Source organism: Macrobrachium nipponense, chromosome 24 (genome assembly GCF_015104395.2).
Source record: "Macrobrachium nipponense isolate FS-2020 chromosome 24, ASM1510439v2, whole genome shotgun sequence".
Taxonomy (NCBI): Eukaryota; Metazoa; Arthropoda; class Malacostraca; order Decapoda; family Palaemonidae; genus Macrobrachium; species Macrobrachium nipponense.
Window position 1 is genome coordinate 3,181,585 of NC_061091.1, and position 18,723 is coordinate 3,200,307.

Sequence of the window (18,723 nt, forward strand, 5' to 3'; positions counted from 1 at the left end):
AATTTCATCCTGTGTAAGTTTCCTTTGGAAATAGAGTGCAACAAATTTTGAAAAATAAATAAATAAATAAATAAATAAAAAATGTCACTAAAATGGTTACAAATTTTTCTAATAAAATTAAATGTAAAAGATTTTTTTAAATGAAAAAAAAAATAATGGTTGAAGAATTTTTAAATATATGTATGTTCATCTCAGCTGAATACCCTGAATACCCGAAATAAAAATAAAAAAGGGACGGGAATTCGTTTCAACAATTTTAAATAGACCAACCAGTTTTATCCCTGCTAAAATACCCAGCGTCCCTTACGAATCCCAAAATAATTCGCGTGGATAAAAGTTGGCGAAGAGCGAAATCGTCTCTTTGTCCTCTTTCAATCTCTGCAGCGTCCTTGGGACGCATTTAAACTGTGACACCGTGTACTATTCAGTACTATTCAATTGGCTTTCAGTATTTCTCTACAGACCCAAGGTCAGACCTGGACTGACCTGCCAGCGCTTGACTCAGAAAATCTCGTATTTTTATCTAAACGTATTTGCGCGATGGGTTTAGCCAACATCCTAACGAGAGAAGTCGACGAAATAGTTTATCGAAAGTCTTGATTTAAGTTTGGCTACGTTTTTATCGTGACATTTATTGTTCAAGATTGTCTTTGGGGAGCGAGTGGCCCAAATGTACTTTTGTTATTGTTGTTTTTGTAGAATGTTCTGTATAGTGCAATTAAATTGTTTCATTATTCAGTGTTTTCTTTTTAGAACAGGAGTGTTTGATCCTGTCTAGAAGTTCACAGTACTTCTTCTTCTTCTCCTTCTTCTTCCTCTTCTTCTTCTTCTTCTTCTTCTTCTTATTATTATTATTATTATTACTATTATTATTATTATTATTATTATTATTATTATTATTATTATTACTATTCATTGTACTGTATTTGATCTTGTCTAGATGTGCACAGTACTCCTTATAATAATAATAATAATTAATTTAATAATAATAATAATAATAATAATAATAATAATAATGATAATGATGATGGTGATGATGATCATTATTATTAAAATAAAGAGCACTGTGAACATCTAGACAAAATCAAATTCAATATGATTGTACAATGAATAATAATAATAATAATAATAATAATAATAATAATAATAATAAAATAATAATCATTATCATTTTCATTATCATTATCATTAGAAAAAACAGCAAATAACCTACGATAGCTAAGGAAATGGGGAATACCGTTTCTCAGTTACGGTAGTTCAAATGGTAGATTTAAAAAAGAAAAAAAAAAAGTTCAGAAAACGCAAACCTCCGCCAAAGCAGAGCAGCCCACTCCCCCCATGGTCTCTTCCCAGCCCCTAAATCACTTGTTGCCGATCACGTGACTCGCCTTCGGTCAGACTCGTCAAAATCCCACATAATATTTATTTCCCGTAGGATGGTAGTGCCGTCAGTGCACCTCTCGGATAGCACCGTAGGCCTTACTAAAGGTTCTTTGCAGCGTCCCATCGACCCCTAACTGAAACCTCTTTCATTTATTTTACTGTACCTCCATTCATATTAGATTTCTACTGCGAGGTTTTCCCCCGGTCACACCTTTCAAACCTACCTACTCTCAGATTCCTTCCCAGCGCTGAATGACCTCATAGGCCCCAGAGCATGGCCTTTGGCCTAAACTCTATATTCCATTCCATTCCATAACTTTGAGTGTAATTCCACAAACTAACAGACCATCTGATTGATCCAAAACGCAACGTTGTTTGAGATAAAAAAAAAAAATAGATAAAAAGCATTAGAACGATTGTAATTATTCATGGATATGGAATTCTTCAAATGAATTCAGTGGACAAGCGCCCTAGTGGCGTGATCGGTGGCCGCAAGTCCGATTCTCGGGCAATCAATTGAGTAGTGAGAGATGTGTATTTCTGGTGATGGAAGTTCACTCTCGACGTGGTTCGGAAGTCACTAAGTAAAGCCGTTGGTCCCGTTGCTGAATAACCACTGGTTCCACGCAACGTAAAAACACCATACAAACAAACAAACAAACAAATTCAGTGACCTGCAGCTTTGACCTCTCATTTCAAAACAAGCCGACGGGGTCAGGGTCATGAATCTAGCACTGTCCACTATTAATGCCCCTTCCGAGTTTCATTTTAAATACATAAAACCTCAGCGTCAAGAAACATGACCTAATTGACAGCCCCATAAATCATCATTTGCAGTGCGTGTCATTATGAACGTACCCTCCTGGTTAGCAGCGGCGTTCATTAAGGAATTCAGTGTCACGAAGTATAGGAACGAGTTGGAGTCTTTCGGTCGCTCTTTTACGCCATCGAATACACAGTGTCAACCGCTAGTGCACGCAAGCTGTCTTGGGTTATCAGCGCTGTGATCTCCAGCCAGACTTTTAAGCAGTTTTAAGCAGACAAGCGGTGAATATGGAACTGCTAATGGATTCTATTCTCTCTCTCTCTCTCTCTCTCTCTCTCTCTCTCTCTCTCTCTATATATATATATATATATATATATATATATATATATATATATATATATATATATATATACATATGTGTGTGTTTGTGTGATTAGCAACCTTATCTTAGGAATGATTTTTATTGAACCGAATACTATATATTATACGTAAATAAATTGTAGTTAAGAATAATCATGACATTCTATTATATATATATATATATATATGTATTGTATGATATATATATATATATATATATATATATATATGTATGTATGTATGTATGTATGTATGTATGTATGTAGTATGTATGATGTATGTATGGTATGTATGTATATGCGTGTGTTCATACTGTATGCGTATTTGCTTGCTCATGTGCAAGCGTCCAAAATGAATGATTGAATCTGACCAGTCGTTCTTGTCACTTCAAATTTCCAACTGTCTAGGATAAATTACAGAGGATGCAAAAAAAAAAAAAAAAAAAAATCCAAAAAACAAAATGAAGAATCACGACTGTAGCATTGAGTCTCCTCAGATCAATATATAGTCGGATTTAATATCCCCTCCTACAGGATAAGCGTGACTCCGTATACGTCAGTCTTTTGTTTCTGGTAATGAGGAAATAGCGTGACCTGTGGTGACCTGGCGTGACCTGGGTCAACATGCCATTCAAAACAAAATATTTCCCGCGCGGTCGATGTGACCCAGAAATGATCCGTGAAGGGGAAGTTTAGTTCGTATAACATTCACTCTCTCTCTCTCTCTCTCTCTCTCTCTCTCTCTCTCTCTCTCTCTCTCTCTCTCTCTCTCTCTCTCTCTCTCTCTCTCTCTCTGGACTAAAAAATTCCCCTTCGGCTAATGTATATGAAAATATATTAATTCCGAGGTAGAGTGAATTACATATTAAAGGACATTTGTAGCTCAATGTATGTATACGAATCATGGTGATGTGATATACATATATATATATGTATATATATATATATATATATATATATATATATATATATATATATATATATATATTATACATATACATATACATATATATATGTGTGTGTGAGTGGATGTAAGAAAAAATTTCGTTAACATCTTTTAACACCACTATATATATATATATATATATATATATATATATATATATATATATATATATATATATATATATATATATATATATAATTGAACCTTCTGCTGTCCTTCTTACCATAAATTTTTCATAAATTTATGCTTGTTAACCCCCAACCCCAAATTCGCAATCTGAAACCTTCAGATCTTTGAACTCCAAAACCTTAAAAACTTTGAACATCAAAAACCTTACCAAACCCTCAGAGTTCCAGACTCCAAACCCCCAAACAACCTCAATCCAAAGTCATAAATCGTCCAGACTCTCAAAGCCTTAACTTCCAGAACTTTCAAACCTTAACTTCCAGACTTCCAAACCTTAACTTCCAGACTTTCATCTGCAGGCGCCAGATTGCAACCCCAACAGAGGAATTTTCGGGTCCCTCGAACCCCATTCCCCAACCTTCAACCTCTAACCTCAAATATCAACTTGTTGCCGATGCCTTTTTATTGTTTACGGAAATTCATTCCAGACAGATGACTGTAAGTAGAAGGATGTGGAAAACAGCAGAAAATCCTGCGAAATGTAGAGAGGTGTGAGGAATGTAGCCGGGGGGGGGGGGGGGGATAGGAGGCTGGAAGAGGTAGAGGGAATGTGTGGGTGAGGTGGAAGGAGGTAAAGGGATTGTGTGGGAGGTGGGAGGAGGTAGAGGGAATGTGTGGGAGGTGGGAGGCTGAAGTGGGGGTAGGGACATGCCATGGGAGGCAGTGATGATACGCCTCAAAGGCCTATTCATCTCCCGACCTGAATAACATCTTGCAGCTTCTGAGACTATAAGTTCCTCCGGCCTGATAAACCCTTTAGCCGACCATGCAGAAACTCTGTGGAGGCGGGAGCGGGGGTGGGGTGGTGGGGATTAGAGGCTGGAATCGGGTAACGGGGAGGGGATGGGGTCGGTGTTGACCGGAAGGTAGGAACGGGAGGGCAGGGACAGGGCATCATCGCAACACCCACGAGTCATTTAACTGATTCGGATTTATGGCGTTCGATCTGAATTCCTGAAAGGGATTAGAATCGGCTCCCGTATCGCGCGACTGTAAGTTTCGATCACAATGGCGGGGGAGACGTTTTACGAGGTCGCGCGGTTGGATTCACGGCTGCTGATAAACAGCCTGCTGCTATCGGAGGTTTACAAGATATAATTTGCCTTGTTTTATGCGCAGATTCGCGCGCTGCCCCTGGAGACTCCCACGAACAGACTTGATAGTTGACGTGTATATGTATATGTAAGTTTACAGGGAACTAAATATTTTTTTGTCGTGAATTCTTGCATATGTACAAAGTGACCCATTCACAGCTGGGTCGACTGGTAAGCGGTGACCCGAAATATATATAATAATTATATATACACTTAATAAAAGGAGTGCATTCAAACGCCAAAGTATAGGAAGCAAGTACTATATTTCAGAGACTGCTGTCTCACTTCAGGTAGGCAACGAATGAGAAAAGTTACAGAAAAGGCGCTATTTATATCAAGAGAACCATCTACAGGCAGCCGTATTAGTACTAGTTCACCCCGGTTGATAATTAAGAAGATTAAAGAGAAATTATCAACCGGGGTGACCTGGTTATACGGCTTACCTGTGGATGGATCACTTGGTATAAATACCGCCTTTTCTGTAACTTTCCTCATTCATTATCTACCTGAAGAGAGACATTAGTCTCTGAAATATAGTGCTTTTCTCTCTATATTTTGGCGTTTTTATGGGCTCCTTTTATTAGATGGATTTCTGTTGTAACAGAACATTTTTACCAGTCATATATATATATATATATATATATATATATATATATATATATATATATATATATATATATATATATATATATATATATATATATATATATATATATATATTATATATATATATATTATATATATATATATATATATATATATATATATATATATATATATATATAACTGGTAAAAAATGTTCTGTTACAAAAGAAATCCACAATAACCAGCTCATTACCAGGTTTTTAATTTAAATTTTGTTTTTAAGTCGTTACTTTGTGGCGAGGCGATACTGGTAACTGTACTTTGAAGCTGTTTGTGTGTATGTGTGTGTGTGTGTCTGCATACCCAAACTGAATAGAATTATTCCGTGAGCGAATTTGGCTGAAAGCGCAAATAATCATTGTATCTCACCCGAGAGCCTTGGATTATCAAGAGTGTCACTACGAAGGAACACAAAGCCGACGGGTCGGGGGTGAGAGGGGGGGGGGGCGGGGGGGAGGGGGGTACCAATTTGGCGACAAACCCAACAGCCTTTTAGCCGCTCGTTGTAGATGACTCACCCCTGTGGCAACAGCGCGCAGTTTTGTCGACTTGCTTTTGCTCTGTTGTTTTTATCCAGATATGACCTTTTGAGTTACCGTTTAGCACGCGATTTATTCGCTAAATTGCAAAAGGACTTAGAAATTTAATTGAAATTACTTTGTATCCGTTCGTTTCTGTTACTTCTAGCGCCGAGGAGAGAATAGATTTTATCCCCCGGTAGAGAGGGAATATAAGAGAATCATTTTCTCACTCTTGAAAGATGTAGTGGAAATATAAAAGAATAATTTTTCCCAGTCTTGAAAATTTAGTAATTTCTGTAAAAAAAAACGCATTTTATATCCATTGACTTTATTTTTTTGTGCGTTAACGAGTCTTTCATTTCTGTCGACAGCCCGTTACAGGTTTTTATCACCATTGGCGCATTTATAATTATTCAGAATGAAAGTATGTGCACTGTAAGTATTCAGAGTGAAAGTATATATAAGTATTCAGAATGAAATATATATATATATATATATATATATATATATATATTATATATATATATATATATATAATTATTTCAGAATGAAAGTATATATGTCTGCAGAAGGAATTTATAATATATATATATATATATATATATATATATATATATATATATATAATATATATATATATATGATACGAATAAAGGTACCGTGGTCTGACATACTGAACAGCAGCTAACTTCTTTACAGTGGAGACCGCTTCAGACCAATGTTACACTATCTATATATTTTTACGATAAATTTACATTAGTAGTCAATAGACGACCGTTCAGACAATCAACGGATTGTGTTACAGTGGATATTCTTCACCATCCTTTGTCTTGCAAAGTAGAATGTTTAATCTGCACCTAAACATATATTGCGTTTTTTTAATTTATAGCCTAAACAATCATATGCCCACACAGACACGCATGTATATGTGAGGTTTCGTGTATATAACATATGTGTCTGTGTACTACATATTGCTAGAGGGTTTTATAAACAGTATATTCATGTTTACTGCTATAATTATTTTTTCGTATATTGTTTATTATACAAAAAAATTGTAGCAGTAATCATAAATATACTGTTTTAAAAACCCTCTAGCTAATTCCTGTTAAAAAGTAAACCACACTTTAATGAAACATAGAAAACTCCCTCGACATAAAAAAAAAATATTTTTTATTTACGTTAAGCGTTTTCCCGTTTCTATACAGCACCCCTCAAGAACCGCTTCATTAGCAAATGAAATAACGTCGAACTACGCTGTGTGTATTTCTTTGCCACTGAGCAAATGGTGCAGAAGAATCTACAAGTTTCTACAGCGATGAGAGTTTCCCGCGCGACATTTGATCTTGGCACATTCCGTAGAAGTGGAGGCAGCACCATCTTCTTAGAACAGGTGGGAATTGGTTCTCGGGTCTTTGAGGGGGAAGGAGGAGAAGAAGAAGAAGAAGAGGAGGAGGAGGAGGATGAATAGCTTTTACTACACAACAAGGTGGTGCAAAGAGAGAGAGAGAGAGAGGTGGGGTTTATTGCTGCCGTATTAGGATAGAGGAGCTTCTCAAGGCACAATTCCTACACCGCCTCAATTACTAAAAATACTCTCGCGGCGGAGTCTCTCTCTCTCTCTCTCTCTCTCTCTCTCTCTCTCTCTCTCTCTCTCTCTCTCTCTCTAATGGGTTTATATAACAAGGCCCAACAAAAACATAACCGCTTTAACAGAGGAAAATATAAGTGTCAGAGACTTGTAATCTAAATTGAGGATGTAATCAAAGGTGCATATTTATTATTAGCTCATTCGTTAATGCGCTAATAATAATAATAATAATAATAATAATAATAATAATAATAATAATAATAATAATAATAATAATAATAATAATAATATCTTTTATTGTTAATATTACTATTTTGATCACCTGTCATTCCTATTATTATGAACTAATAATAATAATAATAATAATAATAATAATAATAATAATAATAATAATAATAATAATATAAGTAATACCTTTTATTGTTAATATTATATTTTTGATCACCTGTCATTCCTATGTTATTATGCGCTAATATAATAATAATAATAATAATAATAATAATATAATAATAATAAGACATTTTATTGTTAATATTACTATTTTGGTCACCTGTGATTCCTATGTTATTATTTTTACGTGAAATTCGCTTCGTGTTGTAGGTTTTTTCTTTTTTTTTTTTTTTGCATGTATAATGACATCTGTGTCAATATATAACGCCACAAAAAAAAGCAAAACAAACAAACAAAAGTGACTGACTCACACCTCGTCTGAGTCACTCAGTGCCCCAGCTGGGAACTGGCCGTTATTTTTATAATACCCCCTTGGGGAGACGCGGGGGGGCATCCCTTTAATTGGCCCAGGGCAGCCGCAGCGTTTTAGCGTTCGGGGCACGGGATTTGCGCGCGCGCACACACACAAATAACTATGAATATCCATCAAAGAAAATGCAATGTCGGGTAATTGTCGTGTTGCTGATATGAAATTGAATTTCGCTGGGTCAAACAAACAAATACACACAATAATGCACAGTAATGTATACGCACATACACAAAAACGCATCTACATCCGCGCACATACAAATACCCAAAGTCATATTACGCCCTGAAATGTACACAGTCATTAACTCCTGCGTACACATTAGTCAGTGTAAGTGTCAGATGCTTGCGCATGCGCATAGATTCATATACAAAATGCGCCTTAACACAGACGAAGGTAATTGTAGGATGAGTACACTAATCCACCACGCAAGCAAATATATGCACATGCAAGCAAGCTGTACAAACAGTAGCACAGTACAATTGCTTGCATGGGACTCTGGTATAATTCCATGTTTGATATTTCCACAATTTATTCTTAATATCATTACTGTTATTATCATTATTATGAATACTGTTTTCACTGCTACTACTTCAGCAACTGTGTGGGTATAGCCAATTGTCATTATTGTCATATGATAACGCGTATCTAGAGGCATTACTCAAGGTTCTTTGCAGCGTGCCTTCGGCTCCTATAGCTGCAACCCCGTTTCATTCCTTTTAGTGTACCTCCGTTCATATTCTCTTTCTTCCATTTTACTGTCCACCCTCTCGTAACGGTTCATAGTGCAACTGCTTTGAGGTTTTCCTCCTGTTACACCTTTCGAACCTTGTCACTGTCCATTTCCGTTTCAGCGCTGAATGGCCTTATAGGTCCCAGTGCTTGGTATGCATGCCAAAAGTCTATAAAACAATCTAGATTGTTGTATTGTCTCCACTTTGTATATTTTTGTATGTGGTCCTGAGCTGCAATAACGAATGTTATCATTAAAATTATTATTATTATTATCCAAAAACATGATTATGAATCCTATCCCACGTAACCAAAAGTCTATTAGTCAATCAATCAATCTAGATTGTGTGTTGTGTTGTCTCTAATTTGTATATTCCGTGTATATATGGCCCTGAACTGCAATAACGAATATTATTATTATTATTATTATTATTATTATTATTATTATTATTATTATTATTATTATTATTATTATTATTATCCAAAAATATGATTACGGATCCTATTCCACACATCTGGCTTTCTCGAACAAGCACGACCAGATAAGGGATGACTCACCAGCACCAAATACCAGCAAATCAGGCGCTTGTTTCAGGTCTGTCTTAATTTCAGTGCTTTCTGGTCGTTGCATTCTTGAGGGTCGTTAAATCTGGTCGTTCTAGAAGGTTTTTCAGGTTTTCTCTTTTTTGGCGCGCGCTTTTTTTTTTTTTTGGGGGGGGGGGGGGGCGCGCTTTTTTTTTTTTTTTTTTTTTTTTTTTTTGTTTGTTTTTTTTTTTTTTTTTTTTTTTTTTTTGCGCGCGCGTTTCCTTCGTTTTCTTTACAGCGAATTTTCTGCAGAATTAAATTGCAACCTTTTAGTTTTACGTCTTGCACGCTGCATTTTTTACTTCTTAAACAGTAGCGTCTTTTTTTTTCTTTCTTCCTTTTTTACTAAATCAGCTGTCTGTAATTACTTCTTTTATGCTATATTTGCTTTGCAAAATTTCATATTTACAGTACTTAGCGATGATTATAAGTTTTAACTATGCATTGTCCATCATTAAAACGCAAATAAACCTATGCCAGTAAAACGCATAATGTTTGTATGAACATTATTCGTAATGTTTTTATGCTCTCTCTCTCTCTCTCTCTCTGGATGGATGGATAAAATATCATTAATATATTAAGTCATTGTCTTCGCAAATCGGATAAAATATCAAATATATAAAGTCATTGTCTTCGTAAATTGCTGGGAATTTGTAAGAAGCATATTGAATTAATCACAGTTTAATTTTTATGATGCTAAAATAATTTTCTAATTAAACATTTGGTGGACATGAAGTTAATCCTAACATTACGTGCCTGCTAATATTATAATAGCCGTTTAACATCTATATCTATGATGCTCAGTTTTCCAAGCAAAAACGTAAATTCTTGAACCTGTATTCATATCAAGGTCAGTGCTAGGAATTGTGAGATCCAATTATAGAAAAGTATAGAGAGTAAGAAAGCGCCTCAGTGGCGTGGTTGGTATGGTCTTGGCGTGCCACCTCGGTTGCCGCGAGTTCGATTCTCGGGCATTTCACTGAGGGGTGAGAGATGTGTATTTCTGGTGGTAGAAGTTCACTCTCGACGTGGTTTGGAAGTCACTTAAAACCGTTGGTCTCGTTGCTGAATAACCACTGGTCCCATGCAACGTAAAAGCACCTTCCTCCTATCATACAGAAAAGCCTTCAAGCGGTAAACTGTGGCACTGTGCCCCCCAACCCCCTCCCCCCTTAAGGCACGGTGCCCAACTTGATCAAGTTGGTCAAATAGGCAGTTCCTCGTTGGAGGCTTCGGTAACGTGCTGGACTACCGATCTCAGGCTCCAGGTTAGGTTCCTTGCTCTGCCAACAAGGAATCAGAGGAATTTATCTCATTTCTCAGTGTGGTTCGGATCCCACAATATGCTGTAGGTCCTGTTGATAAGTAACCAATTGGTTCCTAGCCACGTAGAAAAAATATCTAATCCTTCGGGCCAGCCTTAGGAGAGAGCTGTTAATCAGCTCAGAGGTCTGGTAAAATTAAGATAGACTAAATTGACCAAATAGACTTAAAAACCGACCGTGATTCGGATTTCTGTTGCAACGTTTCATTGTGTCATTATAGTGAAAGCATCGCTTCCCTTAAAGCCCCGCGTTAAATGGACGGCAATTATGCAATTAACTAAAAGGTTTCATTTACCGTGATTTTCTCTCATAAACCCGTTATGATCCATTACGAAAATAACACGTTAGAGACTCCCCCAAAGTGCCAGGCGCTATTAATGTTATTCTGATGAATACTGAAAAGGTTAGTTGGGGAACTGTGTTTGATTATGGTACGTGTATTTATTCAAGCTTACTCTGGGAGTGAGCCTACAAAGTACTTTGTTGTTTTGTTATTGTGGTTGGGAGGGGGGTTAGGAAAGCCTAAAAATGTTTGAACAAGTTGTTTCGCGTTGAGTGAATGTTTCGGGAATTTTAGGATAGGATATCTATGATTTATTTATTAAGATGAAAATGTAAAAAATAAATGATATTATGATATATATATTAGTATGAGAATGTAAAAAATAAATAATGTGGATGTTAAACAGTACAGAAAAATGATTTGTAATAAAATACAGGGTATTTATTCTAAATTTCGTTGGTAAAACAACGCTCTATTTGACTGTAGATTTTATAACACGCGCCCGGAGTAAGCTGGAGGTCGGGTCACACGCTTTGTTTGGGAGATTCCTCGTCTCGATAGTGGCATATTATTCCAATTGAATGCTGCTCATGGTAAATAGTTAATGCACATTAATAAATGTGAAGACATAAGATCCGAAAGATATTATGTTGAAAGGTTGAGCTGTGACCCAAATCGTCAGTAAACGTATTAAAACAAGTTCAACAGAAAGACGAGATAAATTTGTCTCGACATCACTAAAGTATATTAAAGATTTACTCATACTGTTTTCAAGTTGAAGTTCTCAAAAGTTCTTGGTGGAAAAATACTAGAAAAATAACGAATACGGGAAAATAACGGTTAATGCAATACTACTAAATGAGCTAACCGTAATATAGGTCATTTAAAAATACGCAAAATAAAAAAATAAAAAATTTCACCTCAAAATCTGAATGAATGTACATTGAAAAATAGTATTTAAGCATTTCGTGTCGGTTAAATACAAGAATACACATTCCCAAAGCACATGGCAGCAAAATATCCATTTGAATATAAAAATCTACCTGAATTTACAAATAAAAAAATAAAAAAAAACTTGAAAATCTCAATGAATGTACATTGAGAAATAGTATTTAAGCATTTAGTGTCAGTTAAATACAAGAATAAACATTCCCAAAACACATTGCAGCAAAATATCCATTAGAATATCATAAAATTCGACCTAAATCTCGCCGAGCTGTTGACACAGCCCATAAAACTCCGGGTGACTTTGGCTGAAGACTTCTTCCTTTGATATCGTCTCCTTCGCTATGCATTTTTGCCTGGGCATCATGCCCCGCTGAGCCCCACTGGGGCATTATTTCTATTTAGCAGAAACATACCGCTAGCTGCAAAAACGCGCCATTAAAAGACTCCCAAAGGTGATTTATTTCACGTAAAAGTCTATTTTTACTGTGATGGAACGCTGAGATAGCCTTTTTACTATGATGGAACACTAAGATGCCTTTTAACTCGGTTTGTTAAGAGGCAAATTTGCTTTTATTCCGCAGTAATTCGTTCGTAGGAAATATTAGGTCGTTAGGATGTCTTGAAATTGGATAAAATGTGGATTTACTACGTGGAAAAATGGCGTCTCAGTTGTTACCTGGAAGGGAAAACAATGAAAGAAATGCAGCTACAACCATGATTCTGATGTTTTGATACACGCGCACGCTACAGAGAGAGAAGCAGAGAGAGAGTTGGAGAGAGAAGAAGGAAGAGAGAGAGAGAAGAGAGAGAGAGAGAGAGAGAGAGAGAGATGCATTTACAGAAATTATTTAGATTTCTTTACAATAACATAGTTTTGATACACACGATCACGGCACACACACAAACAGAAATATTTCAGATTTCTCTACACTATCTTATAATATATATATATATATATATATATATATATATATATATATATATTATATATATATAAATATTTCTGTGTATGCACTGTGTGTGTTTGTATGTATGTATGTAGTACTGTATGTGTGCCGTGATCGTGTGTATTAAAACTATATTAGATTGTTGTTGGTAGCCATTTTTCCAGATACGTTTTTGTGTACGTAATCTATATTATCTATACTATATATATTTATATATAATATATACATATGTATATATAATTATATATACATATTATATATACATATATAATACGTAATACATATAATACATATATATATATAGCATATATATAATATTATATATATATATTATATATATATACACATATTATACACACACATATATATATAGTATATATATATATATACTATATATATATATGCGTGTACACTTTCACAAACGCGTGATATTCAACAAGAAAACGATGCGTCCTTCGGGAAAAGGTAGTCCACCGTGAACCCACCCACAACAAAAGAATGAAAATCATCTGATGATTATCCCAATTTAAACCTATAATTATTTCCAGTTGTCCCCAGGGGGAGGAGGTTATGCCCCCTTTATAGAGCTGTAATTATCCCTTGGCTTGGTTGTAGAACAAAGCATTCAGGGATATAAAGGCTTATGATTACTTTTATCATCCAACTCTTCTTCTTCTTTATTTAAATATATTTTTGTCTTCCCATTATGGGTCTTTTAGACCGAACCGTACGTGCGTCCTGAGGGCATTTTTCATTCCTACAGATTATTTTATTAATAGCTTTTGTCTTGCAATTTAAGATATCATCCCATAATATGTTCCCATTTAGTGTCATTTCATTTGGATAATTCCCAGTCACTTTAAATTCCGTTAGAAATGTTTTCCTACCACCCGTATTCACATATATTTTGTTTAGAAAAATCATTAGCCACATTTATTTTTTATCATTTCATATTCTCTCAGCGTTTCGCCTACCTGCTAAGTCTACATTTTATCTTCCATTCACCTTTCCTTTAGATTCTCGCCACACCCATTCATCCTTACTACTGCTGAATTTTTAATGTTTTTCCAATCCTTGAATGTCCATTGTTTCATCCTCCCTCCCATTCATTTTACTTTAGCTCCACCCAAGATTCGATTGCCTTATCTTCCCATCCCTCTGTTTTCCACCACCCCCCCCCCCCCCCTCATCCCAACCCGTCGTTGATAAACCAGGAAGATCAGCTTCCACGAAATCTGCAAATGAGGCAGAATGGTGAGGGTTCACTTTTAGATGGAATAATAATAATAATAATAATAATGGGTTTGGATGCTTCGCTGCATGAGTGATGATGGTGACTTCTGTAAGCTGGATTTGAAGCGTCACCAAAATCCTCCCACCATCATGACAGGGCAGCAAGAGAGAGAGAGAGAGAGAGAGAGAGAGAGAGAGAGATGCCGTTTATAATATCAGCAAAAGATAAATGAAAGCAATAAACAGACTAAAATTGAATTATGCAGCTATAAAAGATAGGTATAGACGGATTCCATCGCTACTTCCATCCCTACATCAAACAATATTTCGTCCTTCTTACGTCTTACTGTCACTGGAGTATTTCGCATCACTGCCGTGAATGAGACTGACATCGTGAGACTGACATCATCCCTGACATAAGCAGTTTTTTTTTTCCCCCTTTCTTTTTAAAAGTCACGAGAATCTGACATCTGATGGCATTCGGGTGAGAGAGTGACCAGGGTACAACCCGCTCTCGTGACCATCTGACGGAGGGCTCTTGACAAACACTGACTGACAAGGTCGTTCTCTCAGAGGGAGTCAACCAGCAGGGGGTATTGCCATCATTGCTCCTCACGTGGTGCATAGTAGGCATTACTAAAAGATTCTTCGTAGCGTCCCTTCGGCCCCTAACTGCTGGAATTCCTCTCATAATACCTTTTTACCGTACCTCCGTTCATATTCTCTTTCTTCCATCTTGCCAGCTTTGAGGTTTTCCTCCTGTTACACCTTTCAAACGCACCTACTATGAATTTCCCTCCCAGCGCTGAATGACCTCGTAGGCCCCAGTGCCTGGCCTTTGTCCTAAGCTCTATAGTCCACTCCATTCTCAGAGGGAGTCTAAGATATCGCACATAGCATTGTGATCGCCAGGTGGTATGTCTCTGTGACTGTGTTTTGTAGGAACGCTGATGAATGTAATTGTTTATCTAGTTTATTTGAAAAATGTAAGTAGCCTTTTTTTTATTTCTTTATTTATTTTTTTTTTTTTTGCAAAGTGTAGCCTTGCACAAATTTCTGTAGCTTTTTTGCAAAGTCTACTTGAAGATTTAATTTCAGTTTTTTTCCTTATTTATTCATAAAATGAACCGTAATGCGGTCTATTTGATGGTTGAAACACATAGGTAAGTACGTAATTAAAGGGGTCTCTCTCTCTCTCTCGCTCTCTCTCTCTCTCTCGTAATCTCTTCTCTCTCTCGCATCTTTCTCTCCCTCTGTTCCTTCTCGCTCTTGGTTTTTTTTATTATTAATTTTGCATTCCTGAACTCCCCTTATCTTCTTCTCCTCTGTTTCCTTCTTTTTCTGTGTAATTTCACGAATTCTTTGTTATTTTAATATTTCCTTCTCTTACATTCCTTCCATCCCCTTCGTTCTTTTCCTTTTCCTCATCTTCCTACCCTTACGTAATCGGACTCACTTCTCTCTCTCTCTCTCTCTCTCTCTCTCTCTCTGCACTTCATCCTTCTCCCTTCTGTTCTACCTTGGTTCAACTTTAATCTCTCTCTCTCTATTTCTTACTTCGCAATTAAGGATAATCCTCCCTATTCTTTCTCTTTTTCTCATCCTGTACATATATTTAAATATATGTACTTTTACGTAACTGTGGATTTGTTTCTCCATTTGCAGACTCGGGCTACTATGAGGATTTATTATTATTATTATTATTATTATTATTATTATTATTATTATTATTATTATTATAGATTATTATTACTTATTATTAGTATTAATAAATAAGAATAATAATAATAATAAAATAATAATAATAATAATAATAATAATAATAATAATAATAATAATAATAATAATAATAATAATAATATCAGCTTAAACTGTTGGTAAGAATCCACCGCCGTGAGAATTTTAATTGATATCTTTCACAGAAAAACAAAACGTATTATCCAGACGATTTCGTCTCATGCCAAGACAGCTGTCAGCGAATTTGTAAACAAACGCCACTATCTGAACGCATTTCTTTTTTCTTTTTTTTTCGCTCTGACAGGTGGTGACGTCAGGCAATCAACATTTGCATCGTAAGAGCTGTCATTTTTCGGAGAATACAAAGGAATTTTAGTGAATTAGAGCCTTTCAAGTCGGAGGTACCGTAGTTTCTTCAAATTAGAATGTCACCGTGGAGTTGTAAGTATATTGCGACATGGCGGGCGTGCTTTATTGTAACGAACCTACGTTGTGATTTTGTTCATTTCTTTTTTATGAATGAAACGTACTCACGTAGGTTTACGGAGTTTTCAATCCAGTGACTTATATATGTTATTTTGAATAAAAACTATTTTTTTTATTATCCTACGTAGTGGTTTTGTTGATTGTTTTTATGAATGAAACGTACCCACGTTGGTTTAGGGAGCTTTTAATCCAGTGAATTATATAGATTATTTTGAATAAAAACGTTTTTTTTTATAATCCTACGTTGTGATTTTGTAAATATTTTTTATGAATGAATCGTACACACGTTGGTCTAGGAAGTTTTCAATCCAGTGACTTAAATAGATTATTTTAGCTAAAAACGGTTTTTTTATTATCCTACGTTGTGATTTTGTCGATTTTTAATTAATGAAATGTATAACACATATAATGATATATATATAAATAAATATATATATAATATAAATATAAATATCATATATAAAATACCTATAATGCATATATAAAACATATGCATATATATATATATATATATATATATATAATATATATATATTATATATATATATATATAATATATATATATATATAATATATAAGTAATATATATATATGGATATATATATATATATATATATATATATATAAATATATAATATATATATATATATATATATATATATATATATAATATATATATTTTAATATTATATATATATATGTATATATATATTATAATATATATATTATACATACATACATTCATACATACATACATACATACATATATATGCATATACATAACTAAATATTGACGCTCGAATCATTCGTAAATCACACTTGTCATACCTCGAGATAAAAAAAAAGAAATTGAAACAAACACAAAGGCACAATATAAGAAGAAGAAGAAGAAGAAGAAGAAGAAGAGAGGCTATACATAACCGAATCTTTCCAATAATCCACGTGAGGTGTCCTCAACCTTTTCTCTCTTAAGAAGGGCTCCTGACTTCTACTCAGAAAGATCGACCCATCTCCCCATTGTCCAGCCTCCGAATATGAAAGGGTTCTAGACTCAGACGGATTCCTGATAAAATCGCTCTACGGTAGCAGATGTTGTCGGCGAATTGAAACCGTAGCTGTTTTATTGTGTGAATAGAACCAGTTCTTTTATAAAATCGGTCTACAGTAGATGTCGGTGTTATTTTTATGTGACTAGAACCAGTTCTTTTATAAAGTGGCTCTACAGTAGTAGATGAAGTCGTTGAATTGAAATCGTAGCTGTTTCTTGTGTGAATAGAACAAGCAGCAGAATCAATCTCTCTCTCTCTCTCTCTCTCTCTCTCTCTCTCTCTCTCTCTCTCTCTCTCTCTCTCGCCACTTAAATGCTCATTGGAAGTCTGTCGCGAAACTTTGAAGATTGGCGAACGACTCTTTGATGAGGCCGAGCTAAACTTTATTATGTTATTATTCTCCTCCTGAGTAAATGAATTAAATATCTATCAACAAATAGAGCGAGAAAAAAATGACACTAATCTTTTGTTTTTATCAGAAATCACTCGATAATTTACAAGTACTTAGTTTCCCTTCCTTAGTATCAAGTTGTTCTCGTGATAGATCAGCATCTCCCAGTCAGTTATCATTGCCCCAGCTAGAAATTGAATTTGCTTTATATGCAAATGAGATTAGAAATGTGGCTGCAATAGTAACTTCTAACGAGAGAAGCAATCTCCTGATTATAAAAAATAATTAAATGCTGCGAGACTGATTAGTTTTAACTCTTATTACGTCGGTCCCAAGCCTGGATAAAGGAAGAAAGCGCCTCAGTGGCGTGATCGGTATGGTCTTGACCTGCCACCGCGGTGGCCGTGAGCTTGATTCTCGGTCATTCCATTGAGGTGTTGGAGATGTGTATTTCTTGTGACAGAAGTTCACCCTCGACGTGGTTCGGTAGTCACGTCAAGCCGTTGGTCCCGTTGCTGAATAACCACTGGTTCCATGCAACGTAAAAACGCCATACAAACAAATAAAGGAAGAGGATTTAGTATCGCTCCAGATTTTTCGGGGGGGCATTCTCATGCAAGTGGTGATGGGTCACAGTGAGACCAAGAACTGTCAGTGACAGACAGAAGACGGACAGTAATTACGATTTCCAGCATCTCTGAGGAAACCCCTTGAAAACTACCATACCATGATACTAACCTACCATGAATATGTCCTACTAAA

The 18,723-nt window shown here is 35.4% G+C and overlaps 1 protein-coding gene and 1 long non-coding RNA gene across 2 annotated transcripts in view; one reads left to right on the top strand and one right to left on the bottom strand.

The window, feature by feature from the left end:
* The window catches only part of LOC135204901 (uncharacterized), a 93,298-nt gene extending 76,429 nt beyond the window's left edge, over positions 1-16,869 (top strand). Inside the window, exons 3-4 of the long non-coding RNA XR_010312358.1 lie at positions 7,106-7,290; positions 16,340-16,869. This is a non-coding gene — a long non-coding RNA (uncharacterized LOC135204901). The remainder of the gene's footprint in view (positions 1-7,105; positions 7,291-16,339) is intronic.
* LOC135204884 (probable rhodanese domain-containing dual specificity protein phosphatase) overlaps positions 1-18,723 on the bottom strand; it is a 39,355-nt gene that overhangs the window by 10,225 nt on the left and 10,407 nt on the right. The window lies entirely within an intron of this gene.